At 67.5% G+C, this 18,461-nt stretch overlaps 11 non-coding genes across 11 annotated transcripts; all 11 read right to left on the bottom strand.

The window, feature by feature from the left end:
- Positions 1–104: 104 nt before the first annotated feature.
- LOC123945496 lies at positions 105–185 on the bottom strand. Its single transcript, XR_006819320.1, has one exon. It is a non-coding gene; the product is annotated as a small nucleolar RNA SNORD115 (small nucleolar RNA).
- Positions 186–1,769: 1,584 nt separating this feature from the next.
- On the bottom strand, positions 1,770–1,850 carry LOC123945647. Its single transcript, XR_006819464.1, has one exon. It is a non-coding gene; the product is annotated as a small nucleolar RNA SNORD115 (small nucleolar RNA).
- Positions 1,851–3,449: 1,599 nt separating this feature from the next.
- On the bottom strand, positions 3,450–3,530 carry LOC123945495. The gene has a single exon (XR_006819319.1). It is a non-coding gene; the product is annotated as a small nucleolar RNA SNORD115 (small nucleolar RNA).
- A 1,584-nt stretch (positions 3,531–5,114) lies between these two features.
- LOC123945645 lies at positions 5,115–5,195 on the bottom strand. The gene has a single exon (XR_006819463.1). It is a non-coding gene; the product is annotated as a small nucleolar RNA SNORD115 (small nucleolar RNA).
- A 1,600-nt stretch (positions 5,196–6,795) lies between these two features.
- LOC123945494 lies at positions 6,796–6,876 on the bottom strand. The gene has a single exon (XR_006819318.1). It is a non-coding gene; the product is annotated as a small nucleolar RNA SNORD115 (small nucleolar RNA).
- A 1,584-nt stretch (positions 6,877–8,460) lies between these two features.
- LOC123945644 lies at positions 8,461–8,541 on the bottom strand. Its single transcript, XR_006819462.1, has one exon. It is a non-coding gene; the product is annotated as a small nucleolar RNA SNORD115 (small nucleolar RNA).
- Positions 8,542–10,141: 1,600 nt separating this feature from the next.
- Positions 10,142–10,222, bottom strand: LOC123945493. Its single transcript, XR_006819317.1, has one exon. It is a non-coding gene; the product is annotated as a small nucleolar RNA SNORD115 (small nucleolar RNA).
- Positions 10,223–11,806: 1,584 nt separating this feature from the next.
- Positions 11,807–11,887, bottom strand: LOC123945643. The gene has a single exon (XR_006819461.1). It is a non-coding gene; the product is annotated as a small nucleolar RNA SNORD115 (small nucleolar RNA).
- Positions 11,888–13,487: 1,600 nt separating this feature from the next.
- Positions 13,488–13,568, bottom strand: LOC123945492. The gene has a single exon (XR_006819316.1). It is a non-coding gene; the product is annotated as a small nucleolar RNA SNORD115 (small nucleolar RNA).
- Positions 13,569–15,152: 1,584 nt separating this feature from the next.
- Positions 15,153–15,233, bottom strand: LOC123945642. The gene has a single exon (XR_006819460.1). It is a non-coding gene; the product is annotated as a small nucleolar RNA SNORD115 (small nucleolar RNA).
- A 1,600-nt stretch (positions 15,234–16,833) lies between these two features.
- On the bottom strand, positions 16,834–16,914 carry LOC123945491. Its single transcript, XR_006819315.1, has one exon. It is a non-coding gene; the product is annotated as a small nucleolar RNA SNORD115 (small nucleolar RNA).
- Positions 16,915–18,461: the final 1,547 nt, after the last annotated feature.

The following is an 18,461-nucleotide window of genomic DNA, read 5'->3' as shown; positions in this document are numbered from 1 at the left end:
GCAGAGAGCCTCGAGAGGTGGTTCTCCTCCCGCGGCCACCTGCAGCGCACCCTCACTGCCCCGACGCTCTGGGGGAGGCTGACCCCGGCACGGTCCCCTGCCTTGGGCCTCAGCGTAATCCTATTGAGCGTGATTTTTAGGTCCTCATCGCTCTTCGAGACCATATGAGTTCTCATCATTGACCCAAGCACGCCCGAGGCGACGGGGGAGGTCCCCTACCACCCAGAAGCTGCTTACCGAGGCTGCTCTCAGGACAGCGCCATACCCCGGCTTCCTGAGGCATGGGACCTGGCGGCGGGGCTGGGCGATGCAAGACTTGGTGGTCAGGGCCAGATCCTCGCTTGGGGATGGGGGCCTAAGGAGGGAGGGGGAGGCCGGCCGGCGGAACGGCGTGCTCGCTGGCCCGTGCCATGCCGCCAAGAACTCTCCAGCCCGAAGCCCTGGCCGGTGCTGTCCAGGCGGGCGGCTGACCCACCCAGGGCTCGGGTCCGCGGGCAAGGGGCAGGACACAAGGGACCCGCTGCCCATCCCTGGCCTTCCCAAATCCACGGAGATCCGGGCCCCCGTGGGAGCCTCCCCTTGCTAGGAAAGGCCCCAGAGCATGGCCTGGAGCACAGGGATTTCCAGTGCTCCCCCGATGTCTGCCGGGGCCCCAAGCAAAGCGTGGCGCACCCGGAAGTGAGGGCCCGAAGGACGCCTTCCCACACATGGGGACCGCGGTGGTCTAGGGACCCGGGCCCTGGCACTCGCAGCCAACGGTGGCCCCCAGGCCCTGATCGCCCAGGGCGAAAAAGGGAATCGCGTCTCACCGTCTCCCACCAAGCAGCGCAAGGCGGGAGACCGCGGCCCGCCCTGCAGGAGGGTCCTGACTCTCCCCTTGTGGCGGCGCTTCCTCTGGGGGCCTCAGAGGACCGGCTCAGCCCCATGGCCTGCTGTGGCCCGGGGCTCGCCACTCTTCCCCTGGGCCAGGGAAACCTTGCTGACTCGGGAAATCCGAGGAAACATTCGAGGGCTGTACTTCAGCAGCCTCCCGTGCCCTGCTTACACTTGGGCGTCTGCTGCATTCTTCATGAGCTCTGCCCTCTCCAGCCCTCTCCAGAACCATCGGCTGGGGTGACTCGAGCGACAACCACTCGCTGAAGGGGACAGAGGGCCCTGACACCAAGGGACTCACGTCCGCTCTCTTCTCGGGCGCACAGGACACAGCTGGATGTACAAGGAGGCCTCAGGTCCATGTGGGACGACGGCGGCATGCCCCCAGCCCCCAGTCGTTGCCAGTGACCTGGCCCAACTTTCCCATTCCCTGCACGTGGGATTGCTGAAGGGCGGCTGTGCATGGGCAGGTCCACGCTGTGTGGGCCACCACAGCCCCCATCCCTAGCACAGTGCTGGAGCCGGGGCCCGTGCGGGGATCCGGGCTCCGCGGACAATGCCCATGGCGCCTGGCATCTCCCTGCAGGCCCAGAGTCTTCCACTCACCTCTCTTGGGTCACGCCGCACCAAGTTCCGGCCCCCGAGGCCCGCTGAAAGACACAAGGGGCAACGGTCTCCTAAGCAATGGCACCGAGGGAGCTGTCCTGCGAGGTGGATTGGGTCCGGAGGCCGGGCGGAACGCCTCACGACCTCGAGCGGACCCCTGACGGGCACAGACAGGCCAGGGCCAGCACGGGGAGCCCCGAGGGTACGATGGCCTCACGCCCACAACTGCGGCGCACCTCCAGGGTCCCCAGGGTCTGGGGGAGGCTGATCCCGGCACAGACGCCTGTCTTGGGCCTCAGCGTAATCCTATTGAGCATGATTTTTAGGTCATCATCGCTCTTCGAGACCACTTGAGTTCTCATCACTGACCCAAGCAAGCTGGTGGCGATGCGTGCGGCCTCGGGGCACCCCGAAGCTGCTTACCGGGGCTGCATTCCGCACCGCGTCCATGCCCCCGGGTCCTGAGACGTGAGACCTCTGGGCAGGGCGGGGCCAAGCAAGACGTGCTCATCTGGGCGAGCTTCTCGATTGTGGATGGGTTTCTAAGGAGAGACGGAGAGACCAGCTGTCCAAACGTCCTGGTCTGAAGCGCCTGCCGTGCGGCCCAGGGCCCCCTTTCCCGGAGTCCTGGCCACTGGGGGCCCGGCAGAGTTCGGAGCCAAGCATGGCAGGTGTCCGCCAGGAAGGAGCCGGGCCCAAGGGCCCGGCTGCCCTTTCCGGGGCATCCCAAAGCAATGGAGACCGTGGTCCCTGTGGGAGCCCAGCCTTCTGGAGAACGGCCCCTGACCATGGCATGGACCACAGGGCTTTGGCCGGGTCCCCGCTGTCTCCCGGAGTGGCGAGCCAAGAGCGGCGGCCCGGGAGGTTTGGCCAGGACGCCGCCCACCCTCTCCTGGAGCCACCTGGGAGCCAAGGACCTGAGCCCCTGCCCGGGAAGCCAAAGGTTGCCGGGGCCCAGGGCTCCCCCACGGCCGAGCGGGGAAAGCCAGGTCACTCTCCACCACGGCAGCAAGGCACACCGCCCGCTGGCCGCTCTGGACGAGGGACCTGACTCGGCCCGTGCAGTGCCGCTTCACCACGACCCTATCCCGGGTGCTTGAGAGTCTCAGGTGAGAGGCTGAGCCCCAACGGCTGCTGTGGCCTGGGACGTGCAGTTTCTGCCCCCCGCCCCAGTGGAACCGTGCCGTCTGGCCAGCTCAACGAATCCTCGTGGGCTCTTCGGAAGTGGCCTCCCGGGGCCCCAAACGCCTTGGTCGTCTGCAGGACGGGACAGGAGCTCGGGCCAGTGCAGCCCGCAGAAACCTGCCATGGGCCGGGCCTTGAGCAACAAGGTGTTGCTCAAGGGCACAGTGGCCTCCGAGACCACGGGTCTCACGTCCACTCCCTTTCTGGGCCCCCCGGACACGCCGCAATTGATCAGGAGGCCTCGGGTGCACCTGGGCCTTGGGCGGCCAGCCCGCGCTTTCCAGGCCTTGTCAGCCCCCCGGCCCACGTTTCGCGATCCCTGCCCCTGGGATGGCTCAGGGGCACACGCTCACGGGGACTTCGGTGCCGTCCGGACAATGAGGACCCGCATCCCCAGCCCAGGCCCAGCTGCGGAGTCCCTGCTGGGGTCCCCGCTTCCCGATGCCAGGCCAAGGGGTCTGGGGCCTCCCTCGGAGCCCAGAGGCTTCCGCTCACCTCTCCTGGTGGGAGACGCGCCAAGAACCTTGCCAGCCAGGCCCGCTGAAAGACACAAGGACACAAGGGTGGCTAAGCCCTGGCTCTCGGGCAGCTGTCCGGGGAAGAGGCCTGGGTCGGTAGACCAGCTGGAACGCCAGAACACCCCGTCGGCACCCGCAGGTGCACCGACGTCCGGGGGCCACAGCAGAGAGCCTCGAGAGGTGGTTCTCCTCCCGCGGCCACCTGCAGCGCACCCTCACTGCCCCGACGCTCTGGGGGAGGCTGACCCCGGCACGGTCCCCTGCCTTGGGCCTCAGCGTAATCCTATTGAGCGTGATTTTTAGGTCCTCATCGCTCTTCGAGACCATATGAGTTCTCATCATTGACCCAAGCACGCCCGAGGCGACGGGGGAGGTCCCCTACCACCCAGAAGCTGCTTACCGAGGCTGCTCTCAGGACGGCGCCATACCCCGGCTTCCTGAGGCATGGGACCTGGCGGCGGGGCTGGGCGATGCAAGACTTGGTGGTCAGGGCCAGATCCTCGCTTGGGGATGGGGGCCTAAGGAGGGAGGGGGAGGCCGGCCGTCGGAACGGCGTGCTCGCTGGCCCGTGCCATGCCGCCAAGAACTCTCCAGCCCGAAGCCCTGGCCGGTGCTGTCCAGGCGGGCGGCTGACCCACCCAGGGCTCGGGTCCGCGGGCAAGGGGCAGGACACAAGGGACCCGCTGCCCATCCCTGGCCTTCCCAAATCCACGGAGATCCGGGCCCCCGTGGGAGCCTCCCCTTGCTAGGAAAGGCCCCAGAGCATGGCCTGGAGCACAGGGATTTCCAGTGCTCCCCCGATGTCTGCCGGGGCCCCAAGCAAAGCGTGGCGCACCCGGAAGTGAGGGCCCGAAGGACGCCTTCCCACACATGGGGACCGCGGTGGTCTAGGGACCCGGGCCCTGGCACTCGCAGCCAACGGTGGCCCCCAGGCCCTGATCGCCCAGGGCGAAAAAGGGAATCGCGTCTCACCGTCTCCCACCAAGCAGCGCAAGGCGGGAGACCGCGGCCCGCCCTGCAGGAGGGTCCTGACTCTCCCCTTGTGGCGGCGCTTCCTCTGGGGGCCTCAGAGGACCGGCTCAGCCCCATGGCCTGCTGTGGCCCGGGGCTCGCCACTCTTCCCCTGGGCCAGGGAAACCTTGCTGACTCGGGAAATCCGAGGAAACATTCGAGGGCTGTACTTCAGCAGCCTCCCGTGCCCTGCTTACACTTGGGCGTCTGCTGCATTCTTCATGAGCTCTGCCCTCTCCAGCCCTCTCCAGAACCATCGGCTGGGGTGACTCGAGCGACAACCACTCGCTGAAGGGGACAGAGGGCCCTGACACCAAGGGACTCACGTCCGCTCTCTTCTCGGGCGCACAGGACACAGCTGGACGTACAAGGAGGCCTCAGGTCCATGTGGGACGACGGCGGCATGCCCCCAGCCCCCAGTCGTTGCCAGTGACCTGGCCCAACTTTCCCATTCCCTGCACGTGGGATTGCTGAAGGGCGGCTGTGCATGGGCAGGTCCACGCTGTGTGGGCCACCACAGCCCCCATCCCTAGCACAGTGCTGGAGCCGGGGCCCGTGCGGGGATCCGGGCTCCGCGGACAATGCCCATGGCGCCTGGCATCTCCCTGCAGGCCCAGAGTCTTCCACTCACCTCTCTTGGGTCACGCCGCACCAAGTTCCGGCCCCCGAGGCCCGCTGAAAGACACAAGGGGCAACGGTCTCCTAAGCAATGGCACCGAGGGAGCTGTCCTGCGAGGTGGATTGGGTCCAGAGGCCGGGCAAAACGCCTCACGACCTCGAGCGGACCCCTGACGGGCACAGACAGGCCAGGGCCAGCACGGGGAGCCCCGAGGGTACGATGGCCTCACGCCCACAACTGCGGCGCACCTCCAGGGTCCCCAGGGTCTGGGGGAGGCTGATCCCGGCACAGACGCCTGTCTTGGGCCTCAGCGTAATCCTATTGAGCATGATTTTTAGGTCATCATCGCTCTTCGAGACCACTTGAGTTCTCATCACTGACCCAAGCAAGCTGGTGGCGATGCGTGCGGCCTCGGGGCACCCCGAAGCTGCTTACCGGGGCTGCATTCCGCACCGCGTCCATGCCCCCGGGTCCTGAGACGTGAGACCTCTGGGCAGGGCGGGGCCAAGCAAGACGTGCTCATCTGGGCGAGCTTCTCGATTGTGGATGGGTTTCTAAGGAGAGACGGAGAGACCAGCTGTCCAAACGTCCTGGTCTGAAGCGCCTGCCGTGCGGCCCAGGGCCCCCTTTCCCGGAGTCCTGGCCACTGGGGGCCCGGCAGAGTTCGGAGCCAAGCATGGCAGGTGTCCGCCAGGAAGAAGCCGGGCCCAAGGGCCCGGCTGCCCTTTCCGGGGCATCCCAAAGCAATGGAGACCGTGGTCCCTGTGGGAGCCCAGCCTTCTGGAGAACGGCCCCTGACCATGGCATGGACCACAGGGCTTTGGCCGGGTCCCCGCTGTCTCCCGGAGTGGCGAGCCAAGAGCGGCGGCCCGGGAGGTTTGGCCAGGACGCCGCCCACCCTCTCCTGGAGCCACCTGGGAGCCAAGGACCTGAGCCCCTGCCCGGGAAGCCAAAGGTTGCCGGGGCCCAGGGCTCCCCCACGGCCGAGCGGGGAAAGCCAGGTCACTCTCCACCACGGCAGCAAGGCACACCGCCCGCTGGCCGCTCTGGACGAGGGACCTGACTCGGCCCGTGCAGTGCCGCTTCACCACGACCCTATCCCGGGTGCTTGAGAGTCTCAGGTGAGAGGCTGAGCCCCAACGGCTCCTGTGGCCTGGGACGTGCAGTTTCTGCCCCCCCGCCCCAGTGGAACCGTGCCGTCTGGCCAGCTCAACGAATCCTCGTGGGCTCTTCGGAAGTGGCCTCCCGGGGCCCCAAACGCCTTGGTCGTCTGCAGGACGGGACAGGAGCTCGGGCCAGTGCAGCCCGCAGAAACCTGCCATGGGCCGGGCCTTGAGCAACAAGGTGTTGCTGAAGGGCACAGTGGCCTCCGAGACCACGGGTCTCACGTCCACTCCCTTTCTGGGCCCCCCGGACACGCCGCAATTGATCAGGAGGCCTCGGGTGCACCTGGGCCTTGGGCGGCCAGCCCGCGCTTTCCAGGCCTTGTCAGCCCCCCGGCCCACGTTTCGCGATCCCTGCCCCTGGGATGGCTCAGGGGCACACGCTCACGGGGACTTCGGTGCCGTCCGGACAATGAGGACCCGCATCCCCAGCCCAGGCCCAGCTGCGGAGTCCCTGCTGGGGTCCCCGCTTCCCGATGCCAGGCCAAGGGGTCTGGGGCCTCCCTCGGAGCCCAGAGGCTTCCGCTCACCTCTCCTGGTGGGAGACGCGCCAAGAACCTTGCCAGCCAGGCCCGCTGAAAGACACAAGGACACAAGGGTGGCTAAGCCCTGGCTCTCGGGCAGCTGTCCGGGGAAGAGGCCTGGGTCGGTAGACCAGCTGGAACGCCAGAACACCCCGTCGGCACCCGCAGGTGCACCGACGTCCGGGGGCCACAGCAGAGAGCCTCGAGAGGTGGTTCTCCTCCCGCGGCCACCTGCAGCGCACCCTCACTGCCCCGACGCTCTGGGGGAGGCTGACCCCGGCACGGTCCCCTGCCTTGGGCCTCAGCGTAATCCTATTGAGCGTGATTTTTAGGTCCTCATCGCTCTTCGAGACCATATGAGTTCTCATCATTGACCCAAGCACGCCCGAGGCGACGCGGGAGGTCCCCTACCACCCAGAAGCTGCTTACCGAGGCTGCTCTCAGGACGGCGCCATACCCCGGCTTCCTGAGGCATGGGACCTGGCGGCGGGGCTGGGCGATGCAAGACTTGGTGGTCAGGGCCAGATCCTCGCTTGGGGATGGGGGCCTAAGGAGGGAGGGGGAGGCCGGCCGTCGGAACGGCGTGCTCGCTGGCCCGTGCCATGCCGCCAAGAACTCTCCAGCCCGAAGCCCTGGCCGGTGCTGTCCAGGCGGGCGGCTGACCCACCCAGGGCTCGGGTCCGCGGGCAAGGGGCAGGACACAAGGGACCCGCTGCCCATCCCTGGCCTTCCCAAATCCACGGAGATCCGGGCCCCCGTGGGAGCCTCCCCTTGCTAGGAAAGGCCCCAGAGCATGGCCTGGAGCACAGGGATTTCCAGTGCTCCCCCGATGTCTGCCGGGGCCCCAAGCAAAGCGTGGCGCACCCGGACGTGAGGGCCCGAAGGACGCCTTCCCACACATGGGGACCGCGGTGGTCTAGGGACCCGGGCCCTGGCACTCGCAGCCAACGGTGGCCCCCAGGCCCTGATCGCCCAGGGCGAAAAAGGGAATCGCGTCTCACCGTCTCCCACCAAGCAGCGCAAGGCGGGAGACCGCGGCCCGCCCTGCAGGAGGGTCCTGACTCTCCCCTTGTGGCGGCGCTTCCTCTGGGGGCCTCAGAGGACCGGCTCAGCCCCATGGCCTGCTGTGGCCCGGGGCTCGCCACTCTTCCCCTGGGCCAGGGAAACCTTGCTGACTCGGGAAATCCGAGGAAACATTCGAGGGCTGTACTTCAGCAGCCTCCCGTGCCCTGCTTACACTTGGGCGTCTGCTGCATTCTTCATGAGCTCTGCCCTCTCCAGCCCTCTCCAGAACCATCGGCTGGGGTGACTCGAGCGACAACCACTCGCTGAAGGGGACAGAGGGCCCTGACACCAAGGGACTCACGTCCGCTCTCTTCTCGGGCGCACAGGACACAGCTGGACGTACAAGGAGGCCTCAGGTCCATGTGGGACGACGGCGGCATGCCCCCAGCCCCCAGTCGTTGCCAGTGACCTGGCCCAACTTTCCCATTCCCTGCACGTGGGATTGCTGAAGGGCGGCTGTGCATGGGCAGGTCCACGCTGTGTGGGCCACCACAGCCCCCATCCCTAGCACAGTGCTGGAGCCGGGGCCCGTGCGGGGATCCGGGCTCCGCGGACAATGCCCATGGCGCCTGGCATCTCCCTGCAGGCCCAGAGTCTTCCACTCACCTCTCTTGGGTCACGCCGCACCAAGTTCCGGCCCCCGAGGCCCGCTGAAAGACACAAGGGGCAACGGTCTCCTAAGCAATGGCACCGAGGGAGCTGTCCTGCGAGGTGGATTGGGTCCGGAGGCCGGGCGGAACGCCTCACGACCTCGAGCGGACCCCTGACGGGCACAGACAGGCCAGGGCCAGCACGGGGAGCCCCGAGGGTACGATGGCCTCACGCCCACAACTGCGGCGCACCTCCAGGGTCCCCAGGGTCTGGGGGAGGCTGATCCCGGCACAGACGCCTGTCTTGGGCCTCAGCGTAATCCTATTGAGCATGATTTTTAGGTCATCATCGCTCTTCGAGACCACTTGAGTTCTCATCACTGACCCAAGCAAGCTGGTGGCGATGCGTGCGGCCTCGGGGCACCCCGAAGCTGCTTACCGGGGCTGCATTCCGCACCGCGTCCATGCCCCCGGGTCCTGAGACGTGAGACCTCTGGGCAGGGCGGGGCCAAGCAAGACGTGCTCATCTGGGCGAGCTTCTCGATTGTGGATGGGTTTCTAAGGAGAGACGGAGAGACCAGCTGTCCAAACGTCCTGGTCTGAAGCGCCTGCCGTGCGGCCCAGGGCCCCCTTTCCCGGAGTCCTGGCCACTGGGGGCCCGGCAGAGTTCGGAGCCAAGCATGGCAGGTGTCCGCCAGGAAGGAGCCGGGCCCAAGGGCCCGGCTGCCCTTTCCGGGGCATCCCAAAGCAATGGAGACCGTGGTCCCTGTGGGAGCCCAGCCTTCTGGAGAACGGCCCCTGACCATGGCATGGACCACAGGGCTTTGGCCGGGTCCCCGCTGTCTCCCGGAGTGGCGAGCCAAGAGCGGCGGCCCGGGAGGTTTGGCCAGGACGCCGCCCACCCTCTCCTGGAGCCACCTGGGAGCCAAGGACCTGAGCCCCTGCCCGGGAAGCCAAAGGTTGCCGGGGCCCAGGGCTCCCCCACGGCCGAGCGGGGAAAGCCAGGTCACTCTCCACCACGGCAGCAAGGCACACCGCCCGCTGGCCGCTCTGGACGAGGGACCTGACTCGGCCCGTGCAGTGCCGCTTCACCACGACCCTATCCCGGGTGCTTGAGAGTCTCAGGTGAGAGGCTGAGCCCCAACGGCTGCTGTGGCCTGGGACGTGCAGTTTCTGCCCCCCCGCCCCAGTGGAACCGTGCCGTCTGGCCAGCTCAACGAATCCTCGTGGGCTCTTCGGAAGTGGCCTCCCGGGGCCCCAAACGCCTTGGTCGTCTGCAGGACGGGACAGGAGCTCGGGCCAGTGCAGCCCGCAGAAACCTGCCATGGGCCGGGCCTTGAGCAACAAGGTGTTGCTCAAGGGCACAGTGGCCTCCGAGACCACGGGTCTCACGTCCACTCCCTTTCTGGGCCCCCCGGACACGCCGCAATTGATCAGGAGGCCTCGGGTGCACCTGGGCCTTGGGCGGCCAGCCCGCGCTTTCCAGGCCTTGTCAGCCCCCCGGCCCACGTTTCGCGATCCCTGCCCCTGGGATGGCTCAGGGGCATACGCTCACGGGGACTTCGGTGCCGTCCGGACAATGAGGACCCGCATCCCCAGCCCAGGCCCAGCTGCGGAGTCCCTGCTGGGGTCCCCGCTTCCCGATGCCAGGCCAAGGGGTCTGGGGCCTCCCTCGGAGCCCAGAGGCTTCCGCTCACCTCTCCTGGTGGGAGACGCGCCAAGAACCTTGCCAGCCAGGCCCGCTGAAAGACACAAGGACACAAGGGTGGCTAAGCCCTGGCTCTCGGGCAGCTGTCCGGGGAAGAGGCCTGGGTCGGTAGACCAGCTGGAACGCCAGAACACCCCGTCGGCACCCGCAGGTGCACCGACGTCCGGGGGCCACAGCAGAGAGCCTCGAGAGGTGGTTCTCCTCCCGCGGCCACCTGCAGCGCACCCTCACTGCCCCGACGCTCTGGGGGAGGCTGACCCCGGCACGGTCCCCTGCCTTGGGCCTCAGCGTAATCCTATTGAGCGTGATTTTTAGGTCCTCATCGCTCTTCGAGACCATATGAGTTCTCATCATTGACCCAAGCACGCCCGAGGCGACGCGGGAGGTCCCCTACCACCCAGAAGCTGCTTACCGAGGCTGCTCTCAGGACAGCGCCATACCCCGGCTTCCTGAGGCATGGGACCTGGCGGCGGGGCTGGGCGATGCAAGACTTGGTGGTCAGGGCCAGATCCTCGCTTGGGGATGGGGGCCTAAGGAGGGAGGGGGAGGCCGGCCGTCGGAACGGCGTGCTCGCTGGCCCGTGCCATGCCGCCAAGAACTCTCCAGCCCGAAGCCCTGGCCGGTGCTGTCCAGGCGGGCGGCTGACCCACCCAGGGCTCGGGTCCGCGGGCAAGGGGCAGGACACAAGGGACCCGCTGCCCATCCCTGGCCTTCCCAAATCCACGGAGATCCGGGCCCCCGTGGGAGCCTCCCCTTGCTAGGAAAGGCCCCAGAGCATGGCCTGGAGCACAGGGATTTCCAGTGCTCCCCCGATGTCTGCCGGGGCCCCAAGCAAAGCGTGGCGCACCCGGATGTGAGGGCCCGAAGGACGCCTTCCCACACATGGGGACCGCGGTGGTCTAGGGACCCGGGCCCTGGCACTCGCAGCCAGCGGTGGCCCCCAGGCCCTGATCGCCCAGGGCGAAAAAGGGAATCGCGTCTCACCGTCTCCCACCAAGCAGCGCAAGGCAGGAGACCGCGGCCCGCCCTGCAGGAGGGTCCTGACTCTCCCCTTGTGGCGGCGCTTCCTCTGGGGGCCTCAGAGGACCGGCTCAGCCCCATGGCCTGCTGTGGCCCGGGGCTCGCCACTCTTCCCCTGGGCCAGGGAAACCTTGCTGACTCGGGAAATCCGAGGAAACATTCGAGGGCTGTACTTCAGCAGCCTCCCGTGCCCTGCTTACACTTGGGCGTCTGCTGCATTCTTCATGAGCTCTGCCCTCTCCAGCCCTCTCCAGAACCATCGGCTGGGGTGACTCGAGCGACAACCACTCGCTGAAGGGGACAGAGGGCCCTGACACCAAGGGACTCACGTCCGCTCTCTTCTCGGGCGCACAGGACACAGCTGGACGTACAAGGAGGCCTCAGGTCCATGTGGGACGACGGCGGCATGCCCCCAGCCCCCAGTCGTTGCCAGTGACCTGGCCCAACTTTCCCATTCCCTGCACGTGGGATTGCTGAAGGGCGGCTGTGCATGGGCAGGTCCACGCTGTGTGGGCCACCACAGCCCCCATCCCTAGCACAGTGCTGGAGCCGGGGCCCGTGCGGGGATCCGGGCTCCGCGGACAATGCCCATGGCGCCTGGCATCTCCCTGCAGGCCCAGAGTCTTCCACTCACCTCTCTTGGGTCACGCCGCACCAAGTTCCGGCCCCCGAGGCCCGCTGAAAGACACAAGGGGCAACGGTCTCCTAAGCAATGGCACCGAGGGAGCTGTCCTGCGAGGTGGATTGGGTCCGGAGGCCGGGCGGAACGCCTCACGACCTCGAGCGGACCCCTGACGGGCACAGACAGGCCAGGGCCAGCACGGGGAGCCCCGAGGGTACGATGGCCTCACGCCCACAACTGCGGCGCACCTCCAGGGTCCCCAGGGTCTGGGGGAGGCTGATCCCGGCACAGACGCCTGTCTTGGGCCTCAGCGTAATCCTATTGAGCATGATTTTTAGGTCATCATCGCTCTTCGAGACCACTTGAGTTCTCATCACTGACCCAAGCAAGCTGGTGGCGATGCGTGCGGCCTCGGGGCACCCCGAAGCTGCTTACCGGGGCTGCATTCCGCACCGCGTCCATGCCCCCGGGTCCTGAGACGTGAGACCTCTGGGCAGGGCGGGGCCAAGCAAGACGTGCTCATCTGGGCGAGCTTCTCGATTGTGGATGGGTTTCTAAGGAGAGACGGAGAGACCAGCTGTCCAAACGTCCTGGTCTGAAGCGCCTGCCGTGCGGCCCAGGGCCCCCTTTCCCGGAGTCCTGGCCACTGGGGGCCCGGCAGAGTTCGGAGCCAAGCATGGCAGGTGTCCGCCAGGAAGGAGCCGGGCCCAAGGGCCCGGCTGCCCTTTCCGGGGCATCCCAAAGCAATGGAGACCGTGGTCCCTGTGGGAGCCCAGCCTTCTGGAGAACGGCCCCTGACCATGGCATGGACCACAGGGCTTTGGCCGGGTCCCCGCTGTCTCCCGGAGTGGCGAGCCAAGAGCGGCGGCCCGGGAGGTTTGGCCAGGACGCCGCCCACCCTCTCCTGGAGCCACCTGGGAGCCAAGGACCTGAGCCCCTGCCCGGGAAGCCAAAGGTTGCCGGGGCCCAGGGCTCCCCCACGGCCGAGCGGGGAAAGCCAGGTCACTCTCCACCACGGCAGCAAGGCACACCGCCCGCTGGCCGCTCTGGACGAGGGACCTGACTCGGCCCGTGCAGTGCCGCTTCACCACGACCCTATCCCGGGTGCTTGAGAGTCTCAGGTGAGAGGCTGAGCCCCAACGGCTGCTGTGGCCTGGGACGTGCAGTTTCTGCCCCCCCGCCCCAGTGGAACCGTGCCGTCTGGCCAGCTCAACGAATCCTCGTGGGCTCTTCGGAAGTGGCCTCCCGGGGCCCCAAACGCCTTGGTCGTCTGCAGGACGGGACAGGAGCTCGGGCCAGTGCAGCCCGCAGAAACCTGCCATGGGCCGGGCCTTGAGCAACAAGGTGTTGCTCAAGGGCACAGTGGCCTCCGAGACCACGGGTCTCACGTCCACTCCCTTTCTGGGCCCCCCGGACACGCCGCAATTGATCAGGAGGCCTCGGGTGCACCTGGGCCTTGGGCGGCCAGCCCGCGCTTTCCAGGCCTTGTCAGCCCCCCGGCCCACGTTTCGCGATCCCTGCCCCTGGGATGGCTCAGGGGCACACGCTCACGGGGACTTCGGTGCCGTCCGGACAATGAGGACCCGCATCCCCAGCCCAGGCCCAGCTGCGGAGTCCCTGCTGGGGTCCCCGCTTCCCGATGCCAGGCCAAGGGGTCTGGGGCCTCCCTCGGAGCCCAGAGGCTTCCGCTCACCTCTCCTGGTGGGAGACGCGCCAAGAACCTTGCCAGCCAGGCCCGCTGAAAGACACAAGGACACAAGGGTGGCTAAGCCCTGGCTCTCGGGCAGCTGTCCGGGGAAGAGGCCTGGGTCGGTAGACCAGCTGGAACGCCAGAACACCCCGTCGGCACCCGCAGGTGCACCGACGTCCGGGGGCCACAGCAGAGAGCCTCGAGAGGTGGTTCTCCTCCCGCGGCCACCTGCAGCGCACCCTCACTGCCCCGACACTCTGGGGGAGGCTGACCCCGGCACGGTCCCCTGCCTTGGGCCTCAGCGTAATCCTATTGAGCGTGATTTTTAGGTCCTCATCGCTCTTCGAGACCATATGAGTTCTCATCATTGACCCAAGCACGCCCGAGGCGACGCGGGAGGTCCCCTACCACCCAGAAGCTGCTTACCGAGGCTGCTCTCAGGACAGCGCCATACCCCGGCTTCCTGAGGCATGGGACATGGCGGCGGGGCTGGGCGATGCAAGACCTGGTGGTCAGGGCCAGATCCTCGCTTGGGGATGGGGGCCTAAGGAGGGAGGGGGAGGCCGGCCGTCGGAACGGCGTGCTCGCTGGCCCGTGCCATGCCGCCAAGAACTCTCCAGCCCGAAGCCCTGGCCGGTGCTGTCCAGGCGGGCGGCTGACCCACCCAGGGCTCGGGTCCGCGGGCAAGGGGCAGGACACAAGGGACCCGCTGCCCATCCCTGGCCTTCCCAAATCCACGGAGATCCGGGCCCCCGTGGGAGCCTCCCCTTGCTGAGAAAGGCCCCAGAGCATGGCCTGGAGCACAGGGATTTCCAGTGCTCCCCCGATGTCTGCCGGGGTCCCAAGCAAAGCGTGGCGCACCCGGATGTGAGGGCCCGAAGGACGCCTTCCCACACATGGGGACCGCGGTGGTCTAGGGACCCGGGCCCTGGCACTCGCAGCCAGCGGTGGCCCCCAGGCCCTGATCGCCCAGGGCGAAAAAGGGAATCGCGTCTCACCGTCTCCCACCAAGCAGCGCAAGGCGGGAGACCGCGGCCCGCCCTGCAGGAGGGTCCTGACTCTCCCCTTGTGGCGGCGCTTCCTCTGGGGGCCTCAGAGGACCGGCTCAGCCCCATGGCCTGCTGTGGCCCGGGGCTCGCCACTCTTCCCCTGGGCCAGGGAAACCTTGCTGACTCGGGAAATCCGAGGAAACATTCGAGGGCTGTACTTCAGCAGCCTCCCGTGCCCTGCTTACACTTGGGCGTCTGCTGCATTCTTCATGAGCTCTGCCCTCTCCAGCCCTCTCCAGAACCATCGGCTGGGGTGACTCGAGCGACAACCACTCGCTGAAGGGGACAGAGGGCCCTGACACCAAGGGACTCACGTGCGCTCTCTTCTCGGGCGCACAGGACACAGCTGGACGTACAAGGAGGCCTCAGGTCCATGTGGGACGACGGCGGCATGCCCCCAGCCCCCAGTCGTTGCCAGTGACCTGGCCCAACTTTCCCATTCCCTGCACGTGGGATTGCTGAAGGGCGGCTGTGCATGGGCAGGTCCACGCTGTGTGGGCCACCACAGCCCCCATCCCTAGCACAGTGCTGGAGCCGGGGCCCGTGCGGGGATCCGGGCTCCGCGGACAATGCCCATGGCGCCTGGCATCTCCCTGCAGGCCCAGAGTCTTCCACTCACCTCTCTTGGGTCACGCCGCACCAAGTTCCGGCCCCCGAGGCCCGCTGAAAGACACAAGGGGCAACGGTCTCCTAAGCAATGGCACCGAGGGAGCTGTCCTGCGAGGTGGATTGGGTCCGGAGGCCGGGCGGAACGCCTCACGACCTCGAGCGGACCCCTGACGGGCACAGACAGGCCAGGGCCAGCACGGGGAGCCCCGAGGGTACGATGGCCTCACGCCCACAACTGCGGCGCACCTCCAGGGTCCCCAGGGTCTGGGGGAGGCTGATCCCGGCACAGACGCCTGTCTTGGGCCTCAGCGTAATCCTATTGAGCATGATTTTTAGGTCATCATCGCTCTTCGAGACCACTTGAGTTCTCATCACTGACCCAAGCAAGCTGGTGGCGATGCGTGCGGCCTCGGGGCACCCCGAAGCTGCTTACCGGGGCTGCATTCCGCACCGCGTCCATGCCCCCGGGTCCTGAGACGTGAGACCTCTGGGCAGGGCGGGGCCAAGCAAGACGTGCTCATCTGGGCGAGCTTCTCGATTGTGGATGGGTTTCTAAGGAGAGACGGAGAGACCAGCTGTCCAAACGTCCTGGTCTGAAGCGCCTGCCGTGCGGCCCAGGGCCCCCTTTCCCGGAGTCCTGGCCACTGGGGGCCCGGCAGAGTTCGGAGCCAAGCATGGCAGGTGTCCGCCAGGAAGGAGCCGGGCCCAAGGGCCCGGCTGCCCTTTCCGGGGCATCCCAAAGCAATGGAGACCGTGGTCCCTGTGGGAGCCCAGCCTTCTGGAGAACGGCCCCTGACCATGGCATGGACCACAGGGCTTTGGCCGGGTCCCCGCTGTCTCCCGGAGTGGCGAGCCAAGAGCGGCGGCCCGGGAGGTTTGGCCAGGACGCCGCCCACCCTCTCCTGGAGCCACCTGGGAGCCAAGGACCTGAGCCCCTGCCCGGGAAGCCAAAGGTTGCCGGGGCCCAGGGCTCCCCCACGGCCGAGCGGGGAAAGCCAGGTCACTCTCCACCACGGCAGCAAGGCACACCGCCCGCTGGCCGCTCTGGACGAGGGACCTGACTCGGCCCGTGCAGTGCCGCTTCACCACGACCCTATCCCGGGTGCTTGAGAGTCTCAGGTGAGAGGCTGAGCCCCAACGGCTCCTGTGGCCTGGGACGTGCAGTTTCTGCCCCCCCGCCCCAGTGGAACCGTGCCGTCTGGCCAGCTCAACGAATCCTCGTGGGCTCTTCGGAAGTGGCCTCCCGGGGCCCCAAACGCCTTGGTCGTCTGCAGGACGGGACAGGAGCTCGGGCCAGTGCAGCCCGCAGAAACCTGCCATGGGCCGGGCCTTGAGCAACAAGGTGTTGCTCAAGGGCACAGTGGCCTCCGAGACCACGGGTCTCACGTCCACTCCCTTTCTGGGCCCCCCGGACACGCCGCAATTGATCAGGAGGCCTCGGGTGCACCTGGGCCTTGGGCGGCCAGCCCGCGCTTTCCAGGCCTTGTCAGCCCCCCGGCCCACGTTTCGCGATCCCTGCCCCTGGGATGGCTCAGGGGCACACGCTCACGGGGACTTCGGTGCCGTCCGGACAATGAGGACCCGCATCCCCAGCCCAGGCCCAGCTGCGGAGTCCCTGCTGGGGTCCCCGCTTCCCGATGCCAGGCCAAGGGGTCTGGGGCCTCCCTCGGAGCCCAGAGGCTTCCGCTCACCTCTCCTGGTGGGAGACGCGCCAAGAACCTTGCCAGCCAGGCCCGCTGAAAGACACAAGGACACAAGGGTGGCTAAGCCCTGGCTCTCGGGCAGCTGTCCGGGGAAGAGGCCTGGGTCGGTAGACCAGCTGGAACGCCAGAACACCCCGTCGGCACCCGCAGGTGCACCGACGTCCGGGGGCCACAGCAGAGAGCCTCGAGAGGTGGTTCTCCTCCCGCGGCCACCTGCAGCGCACCCTCACTGCCCCGACGCTCTGGGGGAGGCTGACCCCGGCACGGTCCCCTGCCTTGGGCCTCAGCGTAATCCTATTGAGCGTGATTTTTAGGTCCTCATCGCTCTTCGAGACCATATGAGTTCTCATCATTGACCCAAGCACGCCCGAGGCGACGCGGGAGGTCCCCTGCCACCCAGAAGCTGCTTACCGAGGCTGCTCTCAGGACAGCGCCATACCCCGGCTTCCTGAGGCATGGGACCTGGCGGCGGGGCTGGGCGATGCAAGACTTGGTGGTCAGGGCCAGATCCTCGCTTGGGGATGGGGGCCTAAGGAGGGAGTGGGAGGACGGCCGTCGGAACGGCGTGCTCGCTGGCCCGTGCCATGCCGCCAAGAACTCTCCAGCCCGAAGCCCTGGCCGGTGCTGTCCAGGCGGGCGGCTGACCCACCCAGGGCTCGGGTCCGCGGGCAAGGGGCAGGACACAAGGGACCCGCTGCCCATCCCTGGCCTTCCCAAATCCACGGAGATCCGGGCCCCCGTGGGAGCCTCCCCTTGCTGAGAAAGGCCCCAGAGCATGGCCTGGAGCACAGGGATTTCCAGTGCTCCCCCGATGTCTGCTGGGGCCCCAAGCAAAGCGTGGCGCCCCCGGATGTGAGGGCCCGAAGGACGCCTTCCCACACATGGGGACCGCGGTGGTCTAGGGACGCGGGCCCTGGCACTCGCAGCCAGCGGTGGCCCCCAGGCCCTGATCGCCCAGGGCGAAAAAGGGAATCGCGTCTCACCGTCTCCCACCAAGCAGCGCAAGGCGGGAGACCGCGGCCCGCCCTGCAGGAGGGTCCTGACTCTCCCCTTGTGGCGGCGCTTCCTCTGGGGGCCTCAGAGGACCGGCTCAGCCCCATGGCCTGCTGTGGCCCGGGGCTCGCCACTCTTCCCCTTTGCCAGGGAAACCTTGCTGACTCGGGAAATCCGAGGAAACATTCGAGGGCTGTACTTCAGCAGCCTCCCGTGCCCTGCTTACACTTGGGCGTCTGCTGCATTCTTCATGAGCTCTGCCCTCTCCAGCCCTCTCCAGAACCATCGGCTGGGGTGACTCGAGCGACAACCACTCGCTGAAGGGGACAGAGGGCCCTGACACCAAGGGACTCACGTCCGCTCTCTTCTCGGGCGCACAGGACACAGCTGGACGTACAAGGAGGCCTCAGGTCCATGTGGGACGACGGCGGCATGCCCCCAGCCCCCAGTCGTTGCCAGTGACCTGGCCCAACTTTCCCATTCCCTGCACGTGGGATTGCTGAAGGGCGGCTGTGCATGGGCAGGTCCACGCTGTGTGGGCCACCACAGCCCCCATCCCTAGCACAGTGCTGGAGCCGGGGCCCGTGCGGGGATCCGGGCTCCGCGGACAATGCCCATGGCGCCTGGCATCTCCCTGCAGGCCCAGAGTCTTCCACTCACCTCTCTTGGGTCACGCCGCACCAAGTTCCGGCCCCCGAGGCCCGCTGAAAGACACAAGGGGCAACGGTCTCCTAAGCAATGGCACCGAGGGAGCTGTCCTGCGAGGTGGATTGGGTCCGGAGGCCGGGCGGAACGCCTCACGACCTCGAGCGGACCCCTGACGGGCACAGACAGGCCAGGGCCAGCACGGGGAGCCCCGAGGGTACGATGGCCTCACGCCCACAACTGCGGCGCACCTCCAGGGTCCCCAGGG

This window comes from Meles meles, chromosome 6 (assembly GCF_922984935.1).
Source record: "Meles meles chromosome 6, mMelMel3.1 paternal haplotype, whole genome shotgun sequence".
In the NCBI taxonomy this organism is placed as follows: domain Eukaryota; kingdom Metazoa; phylum Chordata; class Mammalia; order Carnivora; family Mustelidae; genus Meles; species Meles meles.
Note: the sequence above shows the minus strand (reverse complement) of the source record. Positions and strands in the feature narration are given on the sequence as shown.